Source organism: Leucoraja erinacea, chromosome 1 (assembly GCF_028641065.1).
Source record: "Leucoraja erinacea ecotype New England chromosome 1, Leri_hhj_1, whole genome shotgun sequence".
Classification (NCBI taxonomy): Eukaryota; Metazoa; Chordata; class Chondrichthyes; order Rajiformes; family Rajidae; genus Leucoraja; species Leucoraja erinaceus.
This window is the reverse complement of record NC_073377.1, coordinates 72,308,173-72,327,731: the sequence shown is the minus strand read 5'-3', so window position 1 is coordinate 72,327,731 and position 19,559 is coordinate 72,308,173. Positions and strand designations below refer to the sequence as shown.

Sequence of the window (19,559 nt, the reverse complement as noted above, 5' to 3'; positions counted from 1 at the left end):
ACCCTTCTTCAGACTGATGTCAGGGGAGGGGGCGGGACAAAGGTAGAATGCAGTCGGAGGCAGTAAGACTAGTGGGAGAACTGGGAGTGGGAAGGGGATGGAGAGAGAAAGCAAGGGGTATCTGAAGTTAGAGAGTCAATGTTCATATTGCTGCTCTTTCTACACTCGTTTCGAGATGGACAACATCACCCCAGGCTTGCCGGCTTATGACAACACCGCCAGCGTGCTGGCTAACGAAGCTGAAGGGAGGTCAATCGCTGGGGATGTGCGCACATCCTCTATGTCCGAGCACGACGTGAGGAGGGCTCTGACACGTGTGAACACGAGGAAAGCTGCAGGCCCAGATGGCATCTCGGGGCGAGTACTTAAGTCTTGTGCTACGCAGCTAGCTCCGGTGCTCACTACAATATTCAACCTCTCACTTGCCAAGTCCGTGGTCCCTGCCTGCTTCAAAAGATCCATCATTGTACCTGTACCAAAAAATGTCTCCCCAGCCTGTCTGAATGACTACCGTCTGGTGGCCCTCACCTCGGTAGTCATGAAATGCTTTGAGAGGCTGGTCAAGAAACACATCTGCGCCTTCCTCCCTCGTAACATGGACCCGCTACAATTCGCATACCGTCCGAACAGATCCACGGACGATGTGGTCTCCCAGGTTCTGCACACCGCTCTCTCTCACCTTGACAGCCAGAAGGGGGGCTATGTGAGGATGCTGTTCATAGACTTCAGTTCAGCCTTCAACATGATAGTCCCCACCAGACTTGCTGAGAAGCTGCTGGAATTAGGGCTCAACACCCCCCTGTGTGCCTGGGCCCTGGCCTTTCTCACCGCCAGACCCCAGGTAGTCAAGATGGGAGGAAATACATTGCAATCCCTAACCCCGAGCACAGGATTGCCCTAGGGTTGCATCCTCAGCTCCCTACTGTACTCCCTGTACACACATGACTGTGTGGTCAGGTTCCGCTCCAACTCTATAATCAAGTTTGCTGATGACACTGTGGTGGTGGGCTTGATCTCCGAAAACGATGAGGCCTACAGGGAGGAGGTGACTGATCTGGCACTCTGTTGTCAGGACAACAGCCTCCTCTTGAATGTCAAAAAAAGCTGAGTAGATGCAGGAAAGATGTTCCCGATGTTGGGGGAGTCTAGAACCAGGGCTCACAGTTTAAGAATAAGGCTAGGTCATTTTGGACTGAGATGAGGAAAAGCTTTTTCACCCAGAGAGCTGTGAATCTGTGGAATCCTCTGCCACAGAAGGCAGTGGAGGCCAATTCACTGAATGTTTTCAAGAGAGAGTTTGATTTAGTTCTTAGGGCTAAGGGAACCAAGGGATATTGGGAAAAAGCCAGAACGGGGTACTGATTCTGGATGATACGCCATGATCATATTGAATGGCGGTGCTGGCTCGAAGTTCCGAATGGCACACTCCTGCACCTGTTTTCTATGTTTCTAAGGGTCTGGAGAGAGCAAGGATCAAACAAGCTTATTTGCAGCATAGTTCTCCAAAACGTTCAGTTAATGTCATTCTAAATAATGTACGCTTTGTATCTATCAGCATTGACAACTTTACTAGTGCTTTAATCTTTTGCTGGTCACATAAATCTGAAAACATTCTTCTAGTAATTATGAAAGAACATTTATGCTTTCCCAAGAGTAGGATTAAGGGTTTCATTTGATTACCGATACCACCCTGTTTAAGATGACTTAGGGCAACATTCACAAAGTCTAGATCTGTCCAAGAAGATCACCAAGATTACTGACGAGTACCCGATTAAATAAATTATTTAATGACCTAGAGAAGCCTTTGCCAATTAAATCCAAATAACTCTTTTTTTTTTGTTGCAATAAACTGAACTGCAAGATTACAGTGGCGGCGATTGTAAATCTTAAAAATTCAACTAATAACCAAGACAAATAGGAATGGTGGTCGCTGTAGTAGAGAGGGAGCCACATTGCGATTACCAAAAGCAGTAGACGAGGTTGGAGAAGGTGCACTTGGAACTGGTAGTAAGGCTGTTTGGGTCCCTGGATGGTGAAGAAGGAGGCTGGGCAAGAACAGGTATTACACCTCCTGTGGCTTCATGGGAAAGAGTCAGTGGTCAGGGAAGGGTGGATGGGTGGGGAGGAATGAGCAGTTCAGGAATCACAGAGGGAGTGTTCCCTGTGGAAGTTTGCAAGAGCTGGTGAGGAGATGATGTGGTGGGATGTAGTGGCAGCTGGCGGAAATGAAAAATGCTAATGTGCTGGATGCAGAGGTAAGTGGAGTGAAAGACAAGGACTAGGGCAGGGGTTCACAACCTTTTCGTCCCGTTTTCCCCTGGCACATAACAATGTTATTTCACTTATTTATGAACAACTAATGATGAACAGGTACTGGTATACCAGAACCATACAGTCAGCCAGTGAGAAAAAAATATTCACAAATCCAGAATCAACAAATTTACCCCAGGTTGGGAACCCTTGGACTAGGGGAACTCTATCTTGTTTAATACATTTCTTGCATTTACGTACAGGCAATGTAAATCTAACAGTTCTCCTTGCTCTCTCTCTTAATCCAGTCACATTTTAAACGTATGAATTGTGGACAGGAATGATTATTTATCCCCAGAAGCATTCTTTGCCATTTACTAAGATCATAGCTGATTTGAATGTAACTTCAACTCTGCATTCCATTCTACCCATGTTATACTTCACCCCTTTGCTTTTATTAGGATGCTAGTTCAGATTAATTTCCCACGCGGTTTCCAATCATCTCCCTTAAGCCTTTTTTTCTAAAAAAAAAGTCTTCTCTCTTCAATGTTAGCTTTGGGTCCCAATGCCCTCCACAGCTAAATTAGTTTGAACCTTCCCACGGCATACCCTTGAGAACCCTGGTCCCAACTCTGTTACAGTGCAATCTGCCCAGCCTGTATGTATCCCCAACTATCCTTGAACTGCTGCAATGCCCAGGAATCATTAATCCTCCTTCTTGCACCAACTCTTCAGCCACAATACTCCTGCAGCATCTGTATACTCACGGAGATTGGGAGCAATCAAGGAATTTATCTTTGAGGATCTGCCTGAGGCTCCGGAGGCAGAGCACCGTCAGGACTCGCTCTGAGCTCGCTCCCGTGAGGGTGGTCCGGCTCAGGGCTGGAAGAGGCTGGGACGCTCTCGTGAGGGCGGCCAGCCCGAGGGTGGAACGAGGCTCCCGTCAGAGCGGCCGAGCTCGGGAAGGTGTGGCACTGGCAGCCCCAGTGCAGAGGGAGAAGAGGGAAGAGACTGCGACCTAAGACTTTTGCCTCCATCACAGTGAGGAGATGCTGGGTGGACTCACTGTGGTGGATGTTAATGTGTGTTTATTGTTGTTTTATTGTATTGTATTATATGTATGACTGCTGCAATTTCGTTCAGACTAAGTCTGAATGACAATAAAAGGCTATCTATCTATCTATCTATCTATCTATCTATTTAGTTTATTTTCCTTAACATTATCCACTGCACTTTATCCCTCTTCCTAGTGAAGTAGTTGGTTCTGAAATTTATCATCTGCTTTGGAAGTTCACTCTTCCTCTCTAGAATGTTTCATACATGTAAAGTGATATCCTTCATCTTTGCACCAGGGAGGTACTCTACCACTCTGAAATCACGTCTGCAACCACAGAAATGTCTGAACTGATTACAATTAGTACAGTTTCAAAAACTGCAGGAGATGCCATTAGAAGCTTGTGATGAGACCATAGATGGACAAAGGAGACGAAAGCATCATCCGGAACTAAACTTATCTTCAACTTCAGACAGACACCAAGTGCTGGACTAACTCAGCGGGACAGGCAGCAACTCTGGAGATAAAAGGATGGGTGACGTTTCAGGTCGGGACCCATCTTCAGTCAGCATCTCTGGTCCATTCTTCAGTCTGAAAAAGGGATCCGACCCGAAACATCACCCGTCCTCTTTCCCCCCCCCCAGAGATGCTGTCTGACCCACTGAGTTATCCAGCATTTTGTGTCTACCTTCAGTATAAACCAGCATCTGCAGTTCCTTGTTTCAACTTATCATCAACTTTATTGGATAGGATGGTGGACATGTGGGAGAAGATATAATTGGATAAATAAATAATAATTGGATTAACCGGGTGGTGCCATACGATGGCAGCTTCACCAATAGTCTGTCTCATCCTCTTCTTCTATTTGTTTCTCAATCCTCTCCCCATTTAGAAAATAGTCTATGTCTTTATTCCTACCATCAAAGTGCAAATTCCTACCATGACCATACACTTTGCTATGCTGTATTCCATCTGCCACCTCTTAATCCACTCTCCCAACCTGTCCAAGTCCTACCACTGACCCCCTGCTTCCTGTACACTACCTGCCTCTCCACCTATCTTTCATACCATCTACAAACTTGGCCACAAAGCCTTCAATTCACTCATCCGAATCATTAATATAATACACGAAGAGTATCAGCCCCAGCACCGAGCCTTGTGGAAGCAAAGCGGAAAAAGCCCCCTTTATTCCCACTCTTTACCTTTTGCCATTCAGTCAACCTTCTAATCATGCTAGTATTTTCCCTCTAATACCATGGCCTCTCATCTGATTTAGTAACCTTATGTGCAGCATCTTATCAAAGGCCTTCTGAAAGTCCAGGTAAACACCATCCACTGACTCTCCCTTGTCTGTCCTGCTATTTACTTCCTCAAAGAATTCCAACAGATTTATCAGGCAAGATTTCCCCTGCACAAAGCCATGCTGACTTTGCCTATTTTATCATTTGCCTCTAAGTACTCTGAAACCTCATCCTTAATAATGGAGTCTAAAATCATACCAATCACCAAAGCCAGAGACCTCTCTCTCCACAACCCAATGGTTCGCTCATCCCTTCTCACCCAACCTAGTCTCTTCCCAAGCACTTTTCTCTGCAACCAGCCTATAATTTCCACTCTTTTGCCTCGCTTTCTTCTTGAACAGCGCAGTAATATTTGCAATTTTTCAGTCCTCCTGACGCTACTGATTCTTGAAAGATCACTACTAATGCCTCCACAATGTCTAAAGCTACCTCTTTCAGAACCCTGGGGTGTAGTACATCTGGTCTGGGTGACTTATCCACCTTCTGACCTTTCAGCATCCCAAGCACCTTCTCCTGAGTAACAGCAACTCCATTAACTGTGAAGACTGATGCAAAAAGCGTATCTAATTTATCTGCTATTTTTTTATCCCCCATTACAACCTCTCCACCACCATTTTTCGGTGGTCCAATGTTCACTCTCTTTTACTATTTATATATTTGAAGAATCTTGCTATCCTCTTTTATATTTATGGGCTAGCTTACCTTCATATTTCATTTTATTCCCCCCTTATTGCCTTTTAAATTACCTTCTGTTGGTTTTTAAAAGCTTCCCAATCTAGTTTCCCACTGATCTTTGCAATATTATATGCTTTATCTTGATGTTTTATGCTGTATTTGACTTTTTTTGTCAGTCACCATCAACTCATTCTCCCCTTAGAATCTTTCTTCCTCTTTGGGATGAAAAGATCCTGTCTCTTCCGAATTACTCCCAGAAATTCCTGCCATTGCTGCTCCACCGCCATTCCTGCAAGGATCCCTTTCCAAAATCTTCACTAATCAGCATGTCATTCCCTCACATTTCCGCCACCTTCAATGTGGTCTCACCGCAAGTTACATATCTCCGTCCTCACCTCCATCTCTTTCCATTAGAGACCTCTCTCTCCACAACCCAATGGTTCGCTCATCCCTTCTCACCCAACCTAGTCTCTTCCCAAGCACCTTTCTCTGCAACCACTGTAGATGTAACTGGTGATGCAAGAGACGTCCCTACATCTCTTCTCTCATTTCCAACCAGGGACCTGAGCCGCCCTTCCAGATGAGATAAGGGCTCACATGTTCCTCTTCCATCCTCGTCTATTCCATTCGGTGCTTCCGTTGAGGCCTTCTTTACATTAACAAGACCATGCATAGACCAGGCAACCGTTGCATTGCACACTTGCACTCTGTCCACCAAGGCCCGCTGGATCTCCCCATTGCTAATCATTTTAACTGCCACACTGACATTTCATTCCCACACTGACCTTTCTGTCCTTGGCCTCCTCCATTGCCAGAGTGCGTCCACACACAAACTGGAAGAACAGGATATCTTATTCCGCTTAGGCAGCTCACAACCTAATGGTATGAATATTGAATTCTCCAATTTCAAGTAATACTCCCCTACAACCCCACTCTTTCCCGTGACCCCTTCACCCATGTCTCCCACAACCCTGGTGAATATGCTCCTTTCTGCTCTTGCATACGCTCATCTATCATCCTCCAGTTACAAATTCCCATACTTCCCTTTTATCTGAAGATAGGCACAAAAAGCTGGAGTAACTCAACGGGTCAGGCAGCATCTCTGGAGAGTTGGAATAGGAGAAGTTTTGGGTTGAGACCCTTCTTCAGATGCTTAATCCCCCTCTTTCCCTTCCCCCAAATCCCTCTCTCTGGCTTTACATTTTGCACTTCTACCTCTTTCCTTATCTGACATATTCTTTTCACCTCTGGCCTTTGTCATTTATTCCATCCATTTGCTAATCACCTCCCCTTACGAGCATGCACCCATCCCTTACCAAATTTTGCCCCACCTCCACTACTTTTTTCCAGCTTTCTTCCCCAACCATAATCAATCTAAAGGGTCCTGACCCAAAACATCATCTGTCCATTCCCTCCATAGATGCTGCCTGACCCACTGAGTTCTTCCAACACTTTGTTTTTTGCTCAAGATTGCAGTATCTGCAGTTCCTAATGTCTCTTGGATTAGGATATTATGGTATTAATAGGCCAATAGTTCCAGTGATGAAAAGAAAGAAGCCAGAAATATTAAATGCACAATGTATTCAGGAAAGCTTGGGACGAAAAAGGGTGCAATGTCTGTGATATTGATAAATAAAGTTGGAATAATGAAATGGGATGATGTACACATAATTTTAAATAGTTTCTTTGGTTTGCATTACTGGACGATAGAAAATGGGTATAGAAACATAGAAACATAGAAATCAGGTGCAGAAGTAGGCCATTCGGATTCAGATTCAGATTCAGATTCAATTTTAATTGTCATTGTCAGTGTACAGTACAGAGACAACGAAATGCATTTAGCATCTCCCTTGAAGAGCGACATAGCAAACGATTTGAATAAAAAAAGTAATAAGTGTCCGGGGGGGGGGGGGTGGTGATTGGCAGTCACCGAGGTACGTTGTTTAGTAGAGTGACAGCCGCCGGAAAGAAGCTGTTCCTCGACCTGCTGGTTCGGCAACGGAGAGACCTGTAGCGCCTCCCGGATGGTAGGAGGGTAAACAGTCCATGGTTGGGGTGAGAGCAGTCCTTGGCGATGCTGAGCGCCCTCCGCAGACAGCGCTTGCTTTGGACAGACTCAATGGAGGGGAGCGTGGAACCGGTGATGCGTTGGGCAATTTTCACCACCCTCTGCAATGCCTTCCGGTCGGAGACAGAGCAGTTGCCATACCATACTGTGATGCAGTTGGTAAGGATGCTCTCGATGGTGCAGCGGTAGAAGTTCACCAGGATCTGAGGAGACAGATGGACCTTCTTCAGTCTCCTCAGGAAGAAGAGACGCTGATGAGCCTTCTTGATCAGAGTAGAGGTATTGTGGGTCCAAGAGAGGTCATCGGAGATGTTGACTCCCAGGACTCCCTTCGAGCCTGCACCGCTATTTAATATGATCATGGCTGATCATCCAACTCAGTATCCCGTACCTGCCTTCTCTCCATACTCCCTGATCCCCTTAGCCACAAGGGCCACATCTAACTCCCTCTTAAATATAGCCAATGAACTGGCCTCAACTACCCTCTGTGGCAGAGAGTTCCAGAGATTCACCACTCTCTGTGTGAAAAAAGTTCTCCTCATCTCGGTTTTAAAGGATTTCCCCTTTATCCTTAAGCTGTGACCCCTTGTCCTGGACTTCCCTAACATCGGGAACAATCTTCCTGCATCTAGCCTGTCCAACCCCTTAAGAATTTTGTAAGTTTCTATAAGATCCCCTCTCAATCTTCTAAATTGTAGAGAGTATAAACCAAGTGTATCCAGTCTTTCTTCATAAGACAGTCCTGACATCCCAGGAATCAGTCTGGTGAACCTTCTCTGCACTCCCTCTATGGCAATAATGTCCTTCCTCAGATTTGGAGACCAAAACTGTACGCAATACTCCAGGTGTGGTCTCAGCACTGAGCCTTGGGGTACCCCACTAGTCACTGTATATGACCAGTGGGGTATTAGTATTAGTATTGTTGTACTGTATTAGTATGTTGCTGCAAATACGTTGGAGGTCTCTAAATGTGAAATAAATTGGTGGAAATTTAGTAGAAAACATTGGCAAGATGCAAGTACTGCAAAGTCATATGATAACTTTTTTTATATAGATCATAAAAATAAGTGTTTGTGATCAGCATATTTTTAACCCAATGAATAAGAAACAAGTGCCATATGTGATTCTCATAGTATGTTTCCAGGACAGAATATTTAGCAATCTTTGGGATGAGTAATTTTGAGGGCAAAATGGAAAAAAAAGTCATGAATAAACCTATTCAAAGAAAGTGTGGGCCAACTAGCGACCAAAACCAGAATCTTGATATTTTGAGGTGCAGGGTGCGTGGAATCAAATGACCATTTTGCATGTGACTACATTGAAGGGGGATTTGTAGTCTTTTTCACTGGCTTTAGGAAGATGAGGATATAGAATAGAATCAAAGTAGATCCAGTGTGTAAATAAAAGGATCACTATGCTGGAGCAGAAGAGTCATCACATTCACAAAAGATGCATACTTGGTTGCTAAGAGAAATTTTTTTGAGGATAGAGTCAGAGCATAAAATCATACAGCACAGAACTGACCCTTTGGCTCAACTTGCCCATGCCAACCAAGATGCCCCATCTACATTAGTCCCACCCGCCAGCGTTAGGCCCATATTCATCCAAACCATTTTGATTCATGCTTCTATCCAAATGTATTTTAAAAGGTGTTATAGTGCCTCGCCACCATCTCTTCTGACAGCTTGTTCCATATATCTACCATCCTCTGTGTGAAATACCTCTGTGCGGATTTATGGACGGGTTCCGACTAAAAATATTGCTTAATGAGTATCTTAACAGTGAATAAACTGAAAATACTAAATACTCAACATGCCAGGCAACACATGGGGAAAGTTTATGCTTTGCGTAGAAGAGGGAGAGAGCATTGCAGCCTTTCAGTCAATTAGTTCAATGCTTGAATTATGTTTATCTTTCTACAGAAGATGTATTTACATCGTTTTTTTGTTTTAATTTCACATTTCCTGCATTATTTTCAATGTGCGTGGAGCTGTGAAATAAAAGGGGATGTTCATTTTGTTGGGATTGTACTACTGGTCTGCAAGTAGTTAACAGGAAGAGAAGAACAAATATGCCAGGAGATAGCATTTGGAAGGACGGGTTCATGAGAGATAGTCAAATGGTTTTGCGTGTGGGAGAACATGTTCCACTATTTTGATGGTGCTTTTTTGAATACAGTGCATTCAGAAAGTACTCAGACCCCTTCACTTTTTCCACATTTTGTTACGTAACAGCCTTATTTTAAAATGGATCAAATTCTTTTTTTTTTTATCATCAATCTACACACAATACCTCAGAATGAAGAAGTGAAAACAGGTGTAGAGAAATTTTTGCAAAGTAATTAAATGAAAACTGAAATATCACATTTACATGAGTAATCAGACCCTTTGCTATGACACCCAAATTGAGCTTAGGTGCATCCTGCTGCCGTTGATTATCCTTGAAAAAACAACTTGATTGGAGTCCACCAGTGGTAAATTAAATTGATTGCACATGATTTGGAAAGGCACACACCTGCCTATATACGGTCCCACAGTTGACAGTGCATGTCAGAGCAAAAACCCAAGCCATGAAGAAATCGGCCGAAGACCTCTGAGACAGAATTATGTCGAGACACAGATCTCGGGAAGGGTATAAAACAATTTCTGCAGCATTGCAGGTCCCGAAGAGCACAGTGGCCTCCGTCATTCTTAAATCGAAGAATTTTGGAACCACCAGGACTCTTCATTCAGATTCAGATTCAATTTTAATTGTCATTGTCAGTGTACAGTACAGAGACAACAAAATGCATTCATAGAGCTGACTGCCCGCCCAAACTGGACAATCGGGGAGACAAGCCATGGTCAAGGATGTGACCAAGAACCTGATGGTCACTCTTGACAGAGCTCCAGTGTTCCTCTGTGGAGATGGGAGAACCTTCCAGAAGGACAACTATATCTGCAACACTGCACTAATCAGGCCTTTATGGTCGAGTGGCCAGATGGAAGCCACTCCTCAGTAAAAGGCACATGACAGCCCGCATGGAGTTTGCCAAATGGCACCTAAAGGACTCTCTGACCATGAGAATCAAGATAAAGCCTTCTTATTTGGCTGATCGCTATAGCTCTTAAATGATCTAAATGTTCTGTCATAGATACATAGAGTGATAGTGTGGAAACAGGCCCTTCAGCCCAACTTGCCCACACCGGCCAACATGTCCCAACTACACTAGTCTCACCTGCCTGCGCTTGGTCCATATCCCTTCAAACCCGTCCTATCCTTGTACCTGTCCAACTGTTTCTTAAACGTTGGGACAGTCCCAGCCTGAACTACCTCAACTGGCAGCTTGTTCCATACACCCACCACCCTTTGAGTGAAAAAGTTACCCCTCAGATTCCTATTAAATTTTTTCCCTTCATCTTGAACCTATGCCCTCTGGTCCTCAATTCCCCTACACTGGTCAAGAGACTCTGTGCATCTAACAGATCTATTCCTCTCATGATTTTGTACACCTCTATTAGATTACCCCTCATCCCCCTGCGCTCCATGGAATAGAGACCCCACCTACTCAACCTCTCCCTATAGCTCACACTCTCTAGTCCTGGCAACATCCTCGTAAATCTTCTTTGAACCCTTTCAAGCTTGACAATATCTTTCGTATAACATGGTGCCCAGACTGAACACAATATTCTACATGCGGTCTTACCAATGTCTTATACAACTGCAACATGACCTCCCGACTCTTATACTCAATACTCTGACTGCTGAAGTCACTCTAAAACTTTATGAAACTTTTAAAAGGTAGGAAACGTTTTGAATCTATTAAAATTATTTAACGTTTAAAAAAGTGAAAATTAAAGTATTTAAGATTAATTACATTCATATGCTCGAAGAATTTTGTAAAAAACCTCAACTAACAAAGACTTATCAATCAATCAATCAATCAATCAATCAACCTTTATTGTCATCTTGCAAGCAACAGTTGTACAGTGCAAAATGAAAAGACGTTTCCCAGTGAATAGCGGAGCATCGCACATGAAATTTAAAACATTTCACACATAATAACACTAAAAACAATCCAGTCCCTGATGGAACAGTATAAATAGTTAAAAGCAGGTAAAACACAATGTTAAAATACAATAAACCAATCATAAAAATGTCCGGGGCAGCTGATTTGAGTGGCCAGTGCCAGTTATTAAAGTGTCCGTGCCAGCCGCAGAATCAAGTGAATGTGAGTACAGAGTGACTGTTTATGCTTTCCCTTGCAGCCATTTCCTTCCATTGAGTTAAGGGCTTGTCCCACCTGCAGATTTTTTTCATAAGATCTCCAAAAGATTTTGAACATTTCAAAATCCAGCGGGGAGCTGATACGTCAGTTAATGATGCTGGCAGTTGCCAAGTGGGACAGGCCCTTTACCACCTTTGAAGTCCTGTTTGTTAACTTTTTACCCGACTCCCTATAATCACTCTACATAACCTCATCCAATTTCCTACTTATGTCAGTGTGTTAATATGCATATTTAATTCTGGCCACCCCCCCCCCCCCCCACCCACATTACGAATGTTCAGCAACTGCTCCAAGACATACTGGACCCCGACACCAGAGCTCTCTCTTGAAAGTATCCAGTGACCCAGCATCCACCGCCCTCTGAGGCAGAGAATTCCACACACTCACAACTCTCTGTGAGAAAAAGTGTTTCCTCATCTCCGTTCTAAATGCCTTACCCCTTATTCTTAAACTGTGGCCCCTGGTTCTGGACTCCCCCAACATCAGGAACATGTAGCCTGCCTCTAGCGTGTCCAAACCCTTATTAATCTTATATGTTTCAATAAGATTCCCTCTCATCCTTCTAAATTCCAGAGTGTACAAGCCCAGCCGCTCCATTCTCTCAGCATATGACAGTCTTGCCATCCCGGGAATTAACTTGGTGAGCCTACGCTGCATTCCCTCAATAGCAATATCCTGTCACTATAGCCCGGCATGACGTTATCCAGCCCCACTGTGCCTCAGAGCCGAAGCCTGTTGCCATAGACCTGATTGCTGCTGTTGTTCACCTCTGAAAGGTCATAACCCCCACCCTCAACAGTATCCAAAAGGGGAATGGCCACTGGGAATGCCTGCGCTGTGTCAACTTCCATTCCCTTAATTCATCTACTTTTGGATGTACCTTTGGTGTGACCACCTCACTATATCTCCTACCTAGAATGCTCTCATTCCCCTGGATGATACCATGATTCTATTTGTGTAGCTCCAGTCCCTTCATACAGTCAGTCAGAAACTGTAGCTGGATGTCCTTCCATAGGTATAGTCCTCAGGGACACGCAAAGTTTCCCTGTATTGCCACATCCTGGTTGAGGAGCATACAAGTGCCTTCATCTGCCATCTCTATTGCACGAAGACCAAGGAAGAGTCACACAAAAAAAAAGTTCTTACCTTGCCATCATCCTCCCCTAGCCTCCTCGCTGAAGCCCCAAGAGTCACCCAACCTCAACAAAGCACTTCACCTCACCACACAGCCTAAGGCAGCTCCTCATAGGCCACTCCACTTGTGCTTGGCTTCCTTTTATACACCACTAGGACAGTCACTGCAAGATGCTAATGGTTACAATTTAAATCACCTGCGCTGCTCCTCCTCTTAGTTGCCCACTCTCCAGTGATATTTGTTCTCCTTTAGAATAATTGGGAGAGCAGACACAATTTAGTAATAGTCAGAGTCATATAGCACGAAAATAGGACCTCTAATCCAATTGATCCACACCAACCAAGATGCCCCACCTAAGCTAGTCCCATTTGCCTGCATTTGGTCCATATCCCTCGAAGCTTTTCTTATCCATGTACCTGTCCCAAGTTTATTTTAAAGCATATTGTAGCTTCTGCCTCAGCTATCCCCTCTGCAGCTTATTCCATATATCTACCACTTTCTAGGTGATAAGATTGCTCCTCAGGTTCTTTTCCAATCTCGAGCCTCTCACCTTAAACGTTTGATCTCAGGTTTTTGATTCCCCTACCCTGAGCAAAGACGGCATTCACCTTACCCTCTCTATTTATACACCTCCATATAGTCCTCCTCTGCCTCCTGCGCTCCAGGGAATCCGAGTCCCAACCCCTCCCTTTAGCTCAGCCCATCAAACCATGGCAATGTGTTACTACTATTATTATTTATTATTATTATTAAATCGTTGAAAACATTAGCGACGCGGTGGTGCTGGTTTCCGACAGGCACGGTGACGGACGCACCACATATCTCTGTCCTCCATACAGCTGGCAAGCTCCTCTTTTGTTTCTGCACATGCGTCTTCCATCAACGTCTTCAGCATCATGTTGATTGGCCGTCCCGGATCACGTCATCCATGGGTGGGTTCCCACAGCACAACCTTGTTTGCTGGCATTTCTGGGTGACGGTGGCAGTGACCAGCGAGCCTCATCCTTCTCCACCTGATCTTCTCGGTCAGAGGTGGAATCTCCCCATAGAGCTGGGCGTTGATGATGTGGTCCCTCCAACTGACATTTTGAACTTTTCTGAGCATTCTGGTGTAGGTGCCATCGAGAGACTTGGACAGTGCTCGAGTGAAAGTCCATGCCTCACACCCATACAATAATATGGTCTCTACAGTAAGAATATACTACAACTAAAGAAATTCAGGAAGGAAACATTTGGATCCAAATTTGTTTCCTGAAGAATATTATTAATTATAGTCATGAGTCTGTAAAAAAAATCCAACTACTCATCAGGTGGAAATAATTGTAATCACTTGTTTTACCCTTTTCTATTTTGCAGTTTTCTTTTTTTGATTTGATCATTCTATTTTAAACTGTATGGCTAGATCGAAGTTGTGACAGACTCTTAGTTTCTCAATACAATTCACATTTAGTTCTACTTGCTCCTTAATCTCAATGTGAGACCCTGGCAAAATATTTGATGTGTTTTTTATCTTGAATAAAGAATTGGTAAAATTAAAAATCGCAACATTTTAGCAAAATTAACAAAATGGCAACCTGGCAAAATGAAAGTCTCCTTTATAGCCCAAATTAAGCAACCGTAATGCACGATCCTTGACATGAAGAGAATTGCAGACGCTAGCATGAACAGAATTGACGTACCTTTTTCAGTGGCTTCTCTCCAGGTTAGCTTCTGATCTACAACCAGCAACATTTTACTTAAGGGTGTGCATGCTCCACTATCTCCATTACTCCACAAGCTGCATCAGTGCCCCATCAACATACACAGTAGCAAGCTGAGCACAATGAGGGCTCGCATACTGCACAGTACATACACATTAACATCTGACGTAAGGTCATTTTCTACCATCTCTCTCTGCTTTGAATCCTAAAACAAAGCATTACTCCAAACATTAGTGCCAGTCTATTTCAATAAACATGACAGAACACAGCCATGAGGAAATAATAGCAATACATTCGTACACTGCAGTCATTACAATATAGCCTCTGACTGGCAAGTCATGTATTTATTGGCTGATTTTGTTTAAGAGTTGACATTTTGAAATGGTACATTTTGACTAGCAGCATTCATTTATCAGTCACTGCAATACTTTAAACAGGAATGAGTACCCTCTGCAAATAAAGAATGCTTGCTGCTTTTAGTCACTTAAATCAAATGTAAAAGTCAATGAATCAGCTGGACGTCTTTGGGAATGCTAGCCACTAATCTTGCAGAATAGAAATCTTGTTTGGGTTTCTAACCTTCAGCTCCTGTAGCTGCTCTTTAGCTATAGCATATATTGATTTAGTGGATGACTTTCTATTAGCTAGAGTGCTGCTCTCAACACGAAGACCTGCCTCACTTTATGATCAATAATTCAAACTAAGCCCAACAAAAATGTCAATCAGACCAGACTAACAAATCACCCATTTGCTTTATCCTCCAACGATTAATTGCAAGGTTATACAAAAAAGTGAAAAGACTTTAAATAAAATATGATGTATACTTACCTGATAGGTCAGCAGGCACGTGTTTCATATACACATTGATGCAAGCTCCAAGGAGAATTTAAATTACAAATTTAAGTTTTATAATAAAAAGCCATTAAGAGCAAACTGATGGTGAATTTTGCATCTCTCAGATGAACATGCCAGCAAGAAAGAACAGCACAATGCTGACTGCAGCCCACAACTCAGTAAAATCTGATTAATGGTGGAGGTCACATGCAACAACATAATGGGCATAGTTCTCCAGCTTTAGAAATAAGGAACTGCAGATGCTGAGATGAGGAGGAATTTCTTTACTCAGAGGGTGGTGAAGCTGTGGAATGTTTTGCCACTGAAAGCTGTGGAGGCCAAGTCAATTGTTATTTTTAAGGCAGAGAAAGATAGATTGATTCTTGATTAGTACAGGCATCATGGGGAGAAGGCAGGAGAATGGGGTTATGAGGGAGAGATAGATTTGCCATGATTAAATGGCAGAGTAGACTAGGTGGGTCGAATGGCCTAATTCTGTTCCTATCACTAATTACCTTAATACACAAAAGAACACAAAGTGCTGGAGTAACTCAGCAGCTCATAGAGTCATAGAGTGAAACAGTGTGGAAACATGCCCTTCGGCCCAATTTGCCCACATCGACCAACATGTCCCAGCTACACTAGTCCCACCTGCCTGTGTTTGGTCCATATCCCTCCAAACTTGTCCTATTTATGTACCTGTCCAACTGCTTCTTAAACGTTGGGATAGTCCCAGCCTCAACTACCTCATCTGGCAGCTTATTCCATACACCCACCATCCTTTGTGTGAAAAAGTTTCCCCCAGATTCCCATTAAATCTTTTCCCCTTCACTTTGAGCCTCTGGCCCTCGATTCCCCTACTCTGGGCAAGAGAGTCTGTGCATCTACTTCTCATTATTGCTCTCATGATTTTGTACACCTCTATAAGATCACCTCTCATCCTCCTGCACTCCAAGGAATAGAGACACAACCTACTCAACCCCTCCCTATAGCTCAGACCCCCTAGTCCTGGCAACATCCCCGTAAATCTTATCTGAACCCTTTCAAGCTTGACAATATCTTTCCTATAACGTGGTGCCCAGAACTGAATACAATTCTCTAGATGCGGTCTCACTAACGTCTTGTACAACTGCAATGTGACCTCCCAACTTCTATACTCAATACTCAGACTGATGAAGGCCAATGTCAGGCAGCATCTCTGGAGAACATAGATAGGCAACGATTCAGGGCTGTGTTACTCCAGCACTTGGTGCCATTTTAGTCTCCAGATCTCTCATTACATGACATTAAAAAGTTATAAAGAGAGTAGGGAAAACAACACAAGCATACCACGGGCAAGATTTTGTACATATAACGAGATGTTTGACAAGAAGTACATTTTTTCCACAAGTACACACCATGGGTTCCTAATCATAGAAACATAGAAAATAGGTGCAGTAGTAGGCCGTTTGGCCCTTTGAGCCAGCACCGCCATTCAATATGATCATGGTTGATCATCCTGAATCAGTACTCTGTTCCTGCTTTCCCCCACATTTACCTTGATTCTGTTAGTCCTAAGTGCTATTTCTAACTCTCTCTTGAATATATCCAGTGAATTGGACTCCACTGGCTTCATTGGCAGAGATTTGCACAGATTCACAACTCTCTGGCTGAAAATGTTTTTCCTCATCTCAGTCCTAAATGGCCCACCCCTTATTTTTAAATTGTGACCATTGGTTCTGGACTCCCCCAACATCAGGAACATTTTTTGTGCATCTAGCCTGTCCGATCCCTGAAGCATTTTATATGTTTCTAAAAGATTCCCTCTCATCCTTCTTATTTCCAGTGAATATAAGCCCAGACGATCCATTCTTTCATCATATGTCAGTACTGCCATTCTCGGAAATAAACCTGGTGAACCTACGCTGCAGTCCCTCAATAGCAAGAATGTCCTTCCTCAAATTATGAGACAAAAACTGCGAATACTCCAGTTGCGGTCTTACCAGGGCCCCTTACAACTGCAATAGGACCTCCTTGCTCCTATACCCAAATCTTCTCGCTAATCAAAAATGGAGAAACCTGGGAGCAAAGAAAAAGATTAGTAGACTCTAAATTTCCTCAGCCAGCTGTTCCCATGTCATTGTGGGACATATGAAGATTCCAGAAAGGTACTCCAGAAATCATAGCAAATTGCAGAAAGGTACTCCAGAAATCATAGCAAAAGGATTTGAGTATAGGAGCAGGGAGGTTCTACTGCAGTTGTACAGGGTCTTGGTGAGACCACACCTGGAATATTGCGTACAGTTTTGGTCTCCAAATCAGAGGAAGGACATAATTGCCATAGAGGGAGTACAGAGAAGGTTCACCAGACTGATTCCTGGGATATCAGGACTTTCATATGAAGAAAGACTAGATAGACTTGGCTTATACTCGCTAGAATTTAGGAGATTGAGGGGGGATTTTATAGAAACGTACAAAATTCTTAAGGGGTTGGACAGGCTAGATGCAGGAAGATTGTTCCCGATGTTGGGGAAGTCCAGAACAAGGGGTCACAGTTTAAGGATAAGGGGGAAATCTTTTAGGACCAAGATGAGGAAAACATTTTTCAGAGAGAGAGTGGTGAATCTCTGGAATTCTCTGCAACAGAAGGTAGTTGAGGCCAGTTCATTGGCTATATTTAAGAGGGAATTACATGTGGCCCGTGTGGCTAAAGGGATCAGGGGGTATGGAGAGAAGGCAGTTACAGGATACTGAGGTGGATGATCAGCCATGATCATATTGAATGGCGGTGCAGGCTCGAAGGGCCGAATGGCCTACTCCTGCACCTATTTTCTATGTTTCTATGTCTATGTCTACTGGGTCAGAACATGTGGCCAGCAGCAATCCACCTGCAATTGTTGATGATCGAAATTTCAGGTATGGATTTGCCTTTTCCAAAATTTTTTTTTACTGTAACTCAATACATGTGATAATAATAAATCTGTACTGATACCAGGTTAATGCCAAAAGTGATAAAATTGACAAGATCCACATGGGAATGCAGGAAGTAGCATCGATTCTGTGGTCAATATAACTGGGAAAGAATTGGTGGGTGGTAGCAGAGAATGTTGGTACCAGAGAATATGGAGTCTGTTGGTTTCACTTAACTAGATCTTGCACCTTCTCAGAATTTGAGCAAATTGCTCCCGGTTCAGGAGACCATGAAATGGTGGGTTAAAACAGAACCCTGCTACCAACTTGAGGCTCTGGCCATATATGTGTAGCATATTTAAAGCAAGGCAGTTAACTTTCTGCCAACAAAATTACAGAACATCCTATCCTTGGTATAACAATGATGGAAATTTATATATCATTTCAAGCCATTTACTCAGTTCTTGCATCATGCAACCTAATCACATAGTTAAGCTCATTCACCTCAGCCTGGAAAGTGGCTGACATTGAGGCAGTTCAATGAAGAGTCAAAAACTGAGCATTTGGACTTTGAGATGCTGCCTGTCCCCCTGAGTTACTCCAGCATTTTGTGTCTATCATCAATCAAGCAGATGTCCAACTCCCCATATTGGTATCACCCTATTCTATGGGTCTGACTCATGTTTTCAACCTTCATACAATTATACGTCAAGGAATCATCACCCTAAGCTAACTCGACTGTAATATGGACCCAATTCCTTGACCAACCTCATTAAAGATCCTACAAACATTTTTGCAGATTTTAATGCACCTTCTTCAACTTTCATAAAAACATTGCCATTTTATTTCAGTCATACACAGAATAAGCCATAACCCCCAAACGAGCATAGTTTATCAATCAAAGCAATAAGACACTAATTAATTTCCCCCCGCATAAATGGTGCATTATTTTGCCTGTATTGTCACAATAGTTAAATCTAAATGTACGAGAATTACAGTCAAGGAACCAAAATACAAATAAAATCTTTATGTTCAATAAAGTAATCATGCTGTAATGATTTAGGAGAAACAAGACATGCAAGAAAAAGACAAATACGGAAGTGCATTGAAACAGTCGTCTCTGTAAACCCTCTCAATCGTGTATTCCATTGCATCATGAACACTTGAGTAGCTTGATCTTACAACGAGTTTATAGAAATCCGAGTCACACCAGAATACAATGCCTCATTAGTCAGATTTGTATTCTTCTAGCAATTTGTCTGCCAAACTGTAGTTTAAAAAAAAACCCTTCCCTCTCTCGTCTCCATTTTAATTCTCCCTTTTACACAACATTTGAGTTTTATAAATGAACCTTCACCATCCTCCCTCAGTCAACAGGTGCCACTT

The 19,559-nt window shown here is 43.2% G+C and overlaps 1 protein-coding gene across 6 annotated transcripts in view; it reads right to left on the bottom strand.

Moving 5' to 3' along the window:
* apbb2b (amyloid beta (A4) precursor protein-binding, family B, member 2b) overlaps positions 1–19,559 on the bottom strand; it is a 276,260-nt gene that overhangs the window by 153,890 nt on the left and 102,811 nt on the right. The gene's annotated exons all lie outside the window — the stretch shown is intronic.